Source organism: Penaeus japonicus, unplaced genomic scaffold (assembly GCF_977035675.1).
Source record: "Penaeus japonicus unplaced genomic scaffold, GWHDUDI00000001_assembly GWHDUDI00000029, whole genome shotgun sequence".
In the NCBI taxonomy this organism is placed as follows: domain Eukaryota; kingdom Metazoa; phylum Arthropoda; class Malacostraca; order Decapoda; family Penaeidae; genus Penaeus; species Penaeus japonicus.
The window spans coordinates 28,888,056-28,893,055 of record NW_028234431.1 but is presented as its reverse complement, the minus strand read 5'-3'; the positions used below and the strand labels follow the sequence as shown (position 1 = coordinate 28,893,055).

General features: G+C 39.2%; 2 protein-coding genes across 2 annotated transcripts in view; one reads left to right on the top strand and one right to left on the bottom strand.

Annotated features, from left to right (window-relative positions):
• Nucleotides 1-1,567, bottom strand: part of LOC147468435 (arylalkylamine N-acetyltransferase-like 2) — a 24,311-nt gene extending 22,744 nt beyond the window's left edge. The window contains exon 1 of the mRNA XM_086554152.1: nucleotides 1,488-1,567. The gene's annotated coding sequence lies outside the window, so the exon portion shown is untranslated. The remainder of the gene's footprint in view (nucleotides 1-1,487) is intronic.
• The window catches only part of Had1 (beta Hydroxy acid dehydrogenase 1), a 43,912-nt gene that overhangs the window by 33,340 nt on the left and 5,572 nt on the right, over nucleotides 1-5,000 (top strand). The window lies entirely within an intron of this gene.

Sequence of the window (5,000 nt, the reverse complement as noted above, 5' to 3'; positions counted from 1 at the left end):
GTACTACAGCTGGTTGGCGAAGCGGTGCTTTGTGATGAATGCTGCGCTAGTCTTTATGTTTGTTTTTTTATTATTATTATATTCGGCACTTATACATACATACATATATACACGCACTCACTCGCTCACTTACTTATTCACTCACTCACTCACTCACTCACTCACTCACTCACTCACTCACTCACTCACTCACTCACTCATTCACGCACTCACTCATTCACAAAAGAGAAAGCGCGTTCATATAACTGTCTAGTATGACTTGAGTTTGTTTTTTAATATTCTTGGGAATGAACGTGAATGCAAAGAAGCCAAAGAAAGAAAGAGGGGGAGGGGAGGGGAGGGGAGGGGAGGGGAGGTCTGGTCCCTCAATACCAGACTGGCTCGTGCATAGCGACCCGCAACCTCTGCTCTTGACAGCTTATCATAGCCCCGACGCTACAATGCCACGTTGCGTGATGAGATTTTTCTGCAAGTTCTCTTCTGTTGTGTCCATTTATCTCTCTTTTTTTTTCTCTCCCACTATTTATTTCTCATTCTCTCTCTCTCTCTCTTGTTCTCTCTCTCTCTCTCTCTCTCTCTCTCTCTCTCTCTCTCTCTCTCTCTCTCTCTCTCTCTCTCTCTCTCTCTCTCTCTCTCTCTCTCTCTCTCTCTCTCCTATCGGCGATACGAACCGGATGTGATTTTACTATTGAACTAATTCCTGGAACTCGTCATATACGAACTTTTGTTTTGCCATTATTATTAAGCGAAAAACAAATAACCATGTAAACAAGTGTAGGTTTAGTTACCTTTTGAAATAGAGGGCAAGTAAATTGCTTTGTTGGTAGCAACCTTAAAGGCTAAAGCCAAGAAAAGAGTACAAGAGATAATTAGCTTAAGTCTAGGGGAGCGCAACCCACAGTTCATTAACTCAGCCAGTTGAGTCGGTTCAATTGGCCGTGTGTGTGTGAGTTTCTGTTTATACATTATTTCCGCGTGTTTTCCCCGCTTCTTTGTCGTTATTTGTACCCACCATTATTGCGTTCATGTTTTTTTTTATGTTTAGGTCATAATAGCATTCACTACAAATGAGAGTGATTATAATAATTATAAACTGATGACTATTACCAAGATATACAGAATGATTATAAGTTTTCTTATTGGCAAAGCTCGAACTTTATGTGAGAGAGCCAGTAATTTCTGAAAATGACAATAAAAAAAGAGAAAGACTGTAGAAGAGATGGATGATGAAATATGGGAGAAATCTTTCCAAAGAAATACGAAGATAAGACGTAGTAAAAGTGTAAAATGTAGAATATATCTATATATGATATATATATAGATAGATATTAATATATATATATATATATATATATATATATATATATATATATATATATATATATATATATTACCTACACAAATGTATTCAATTGTGATAAAAGAGACAAGAACCAGGTATTCCCTCCCATTACACAGAGAAATAACAAGTAAGTCGAGTAACTTACTTTGGAGAAGTGGTCGGCCTCGGGAAAGCGAAGAGGACGGAAGGAAAGCCGAAGAGATGCGTGGACAGACCCAGGCACTTGGCACCTGTGGCGAAAGTGACGGTATTAGCCCTGGTGGCAATGGGAGGAGTGATGGGCGATGATTTGGTATGGTGTGATGGTATGATGCTTTCAGGCATGGAAAGTTTTAGGTGTGTGCTGTTATTGTTGATGTTTGTTTTCTTGTTTTGTTTTTTGGGGGGATGAGGAATTATCCTTTTTTGATTATTGGGTGACGGTTTTTTATTCTGGAATATTTTGCGCCGATGTTCGTTTTCTTGGTTTATTTAATTAAAGGTAGAGAATAGGCGTGCAAACTACAAAATGATTAACAGATTAAGTCACAAGACTCAAGAATAATTTAATATTCCAGAACTGTCTGGAACGTTTTTAGCCTTGCAAACGTTTCAGCACCGGGCCTCTTTCAGAGACAAAAGCGGCTTTCATGGTAACGAGCTCAACTATTATCCCTTAATCGTGTTATTTATGATCCCGGGAGTTCGATCTCTGCCTCTTTTTGGTGGTCGAAGACGAATTATCCTGAGGGAGTGAGAGAAAGAGAGATGAAGAAGGAGGTAGAGGGGAAGAGAAGAGTGGAGTGAGAGGGAAAGAGAAAGTCGAGTGAGCGAGAGAGAGAGAGAGAGAGAGAGAGAGAGAGAGAGAGAGAGAGAGAGAGAGAGAGAGAGAGAGAGAGAGAGAGAGAGAGGGGGGGGGAGGGAGGGAGGGAAAGAGACGAGTGGAGTGGGAGAAAGAGAGATGGGAAAGGGAAAGAGAAAGAGGGAAAGAGAGAGGTAGATAAAAAAAGGGGGGGGGGACGGAAAAGAGATAAGTAGAGTGAGAGAGAGAGGGGGAGGGGGGAAGAGAATAGAAAAGAGAGAGAGAAAAAAAAAATGCATTTAGATAGAAAGAAGGAAACACGAGAGAAAATAATTCTTGAGAAACACACAATCAGATGAACGACAAAGAAACAGAACGTGGAGAACAAGAAGCATAGAGAGTTGAGAAGGGGAACGGGAGAAGAGGAGTAAGGAAAGAGAGAAAACGGAAATGGATTAAGCTCCCCCCCACCCCCACCCCATCCCCACCCCCCGAAAAAAAAAAATAGTGGAATCCGACCATCCCTTGTTTCCAGGAAGGCGACCCAGTGCTTTGGATTCCTCCGTCTATTTCATCAGGCGTTGCTGATCCCAAAAGGCTGCGGCGGTTTTTGGAAATTGCTTCTTGGATTCGGGTTACAGGTGTTTTTATTCTTTCTTTCTTTTTCTTTTTCTTTTTTTAGTATATGTATATGTATATATATTTGTTCTGAAAATGTTCATTGTTTAGATTTGGTGATGCATAAGCTTGTCTTTTCGATATTCTTTTGAGGGTGTAGTTGACTACTACAACTACTATTACTACAACTACTAGCATTTCAACTATTTCTAATGCTTCTGTTTTCACTATTATTATCATCATAAGGATGATAGTAGCAGTTGTAGTAGTAACAGCAAACTGTTTCTACTACTGCTACTACTGTCATTAGCATTTCTGCAGTTGTTGTTTGACTTTTTTATCAATACTATTATTTTTTTTCAACTTCATCTATTAGTGAATATGATTAACAAATGGATCATATCAAAGAAACATGTGATGATGTTAGTGTTAGTGAAAATAATTGGAATAATGACAATGGCACGGCATTATAAAGTAAATATAGCAATGAGCATGTGACAGATAATGTAACAACAATAATTACGTATAGGGTAGAGCTCCTAATCACTTTACAACAGTAAATAGTAAATAGGAAAGAGAAAAGAGGGATGGGAGACCGGAAGTGAGTTCTCGGAGTGTGAATTCCATGCGCTTTTCGGAGGATCAGAGTGAATGACGCAATAAATCAATAGTCAAAATACAAAAACCCGCGAAAAAAGATCGGTTGAATTTTGAAAAAGAGTTCGTAGGGAGGGTTGTCTTTTTTGTATATATATGTTATTATTATTTATTTGGTTGTTATTCTTATTGTTATTGTTGTTATTGTTATTTATTTTGTTATTTTTAATTGTTAATTTTGATGTTATTATTGTCATTGTTATGAACTTGTTTTGTTTTTGTTTCTATGTAGTGATTTAAACTACCGCCTTTTGTAGGCGTTTATGATCTGTTTATTGAATTTGGGAGTGGAACACGCGAGGAGATTAATGTTGTTATGCGGTGGTGATTACGTTCATGTAATTAGCCCGCATCACTGCTCATTATGTTGATTTAATTATGAGTATGGTTTCCTCAGGCGGGTGCGCGTAAAGTGATTTTTTTTTTCTTTTTTTTTTGTGGGGGGGAGGGGGGATGTAAAATTTGAATGAAGGGGACAAGTTAAAGGCGAACTAGTCTAACTTTGAAAAACTTTACTTAGCGTCAGGTTTCGTTAAAGATAAGATATCCAAAGGAAATTACCCGCATTATCAGGAACGCCGCTTGCAGGGATGGGGAGTGTGAGGGCTGAATAACCATGCACAACCGGATGCTTATTTTGCATGGTACCTGCTGCTTGACTGACACCCCCCCTCCCCCTCCCCCTCCCCCCAAAAGAAAAGTCTCCCCTCAATCCTCCTCCTCACCGGAAGTATCACTTCGTCCTCCATTATCTATTTTTCTTCTTTTCGTTATTTAGCTCCCCCCCGCTCCCTCCCCTTCCCCTTCCCCCAACCATTCCCATCACCCCCTTCCTTCCTTCCCTCTCCGTACCCCTCCCCCCCCTCCTCCATACCACGAGTCGTTCCGGTCAGTACAAGCTCGAAATTCGGGTTCTTTCGTGATACTGAACACTTGGTAAACACGTCACCGCCAAAAAAAAATAGGTCTTATAAGGTTCTCAGGTGAATAGAAACCGATTCCAAAAAAAAAAAGATAGGTTAAAAAGATAAAATATATACTTCCGATGATAGAGAAAATAAAAGGAAGGAAAGAAGGAAGAAGCGAGAAGAAGAAAAAGAGAGAGAGGGAGATAGGGATAAGAAAACGCAAATAAAAATTAAACGAGACAAAAGAGAGGACAAGACGAAGGTGATGCAGAAGAGATGCACAGAAACACGTCTTACCGGAACGAGTGACAGGGAGAGACTGATGCTGAGGCAGGCAGACGCCGTCCCGTCCACGGTGTGGAGTGTGTGAGGAGGCGCGCGCGTGTGACTGTGTGTGTGTGTGTGTGTGTGTGTTTGGGTGTGTAGAGTGCGTGAGTTTGTGTGATTACCTGTGTGTTTATGGAGTTGGTGAGTGTGTTTGTGTACGTCTGTCTCATATATATATATATATATACATATATATATATATATATATATATATATATATATATATATATATATTATTTATTTATTTATACATATATATATATATATATATATTTTTTTTTTTTTTTTTTTTTTTTTTTTTTTTTTTTTTTTGTGTGTGTGTGTGTGTGTGTGTGTGTGTGTGTGTGTGTCTGTGTGTGTTTTGTAT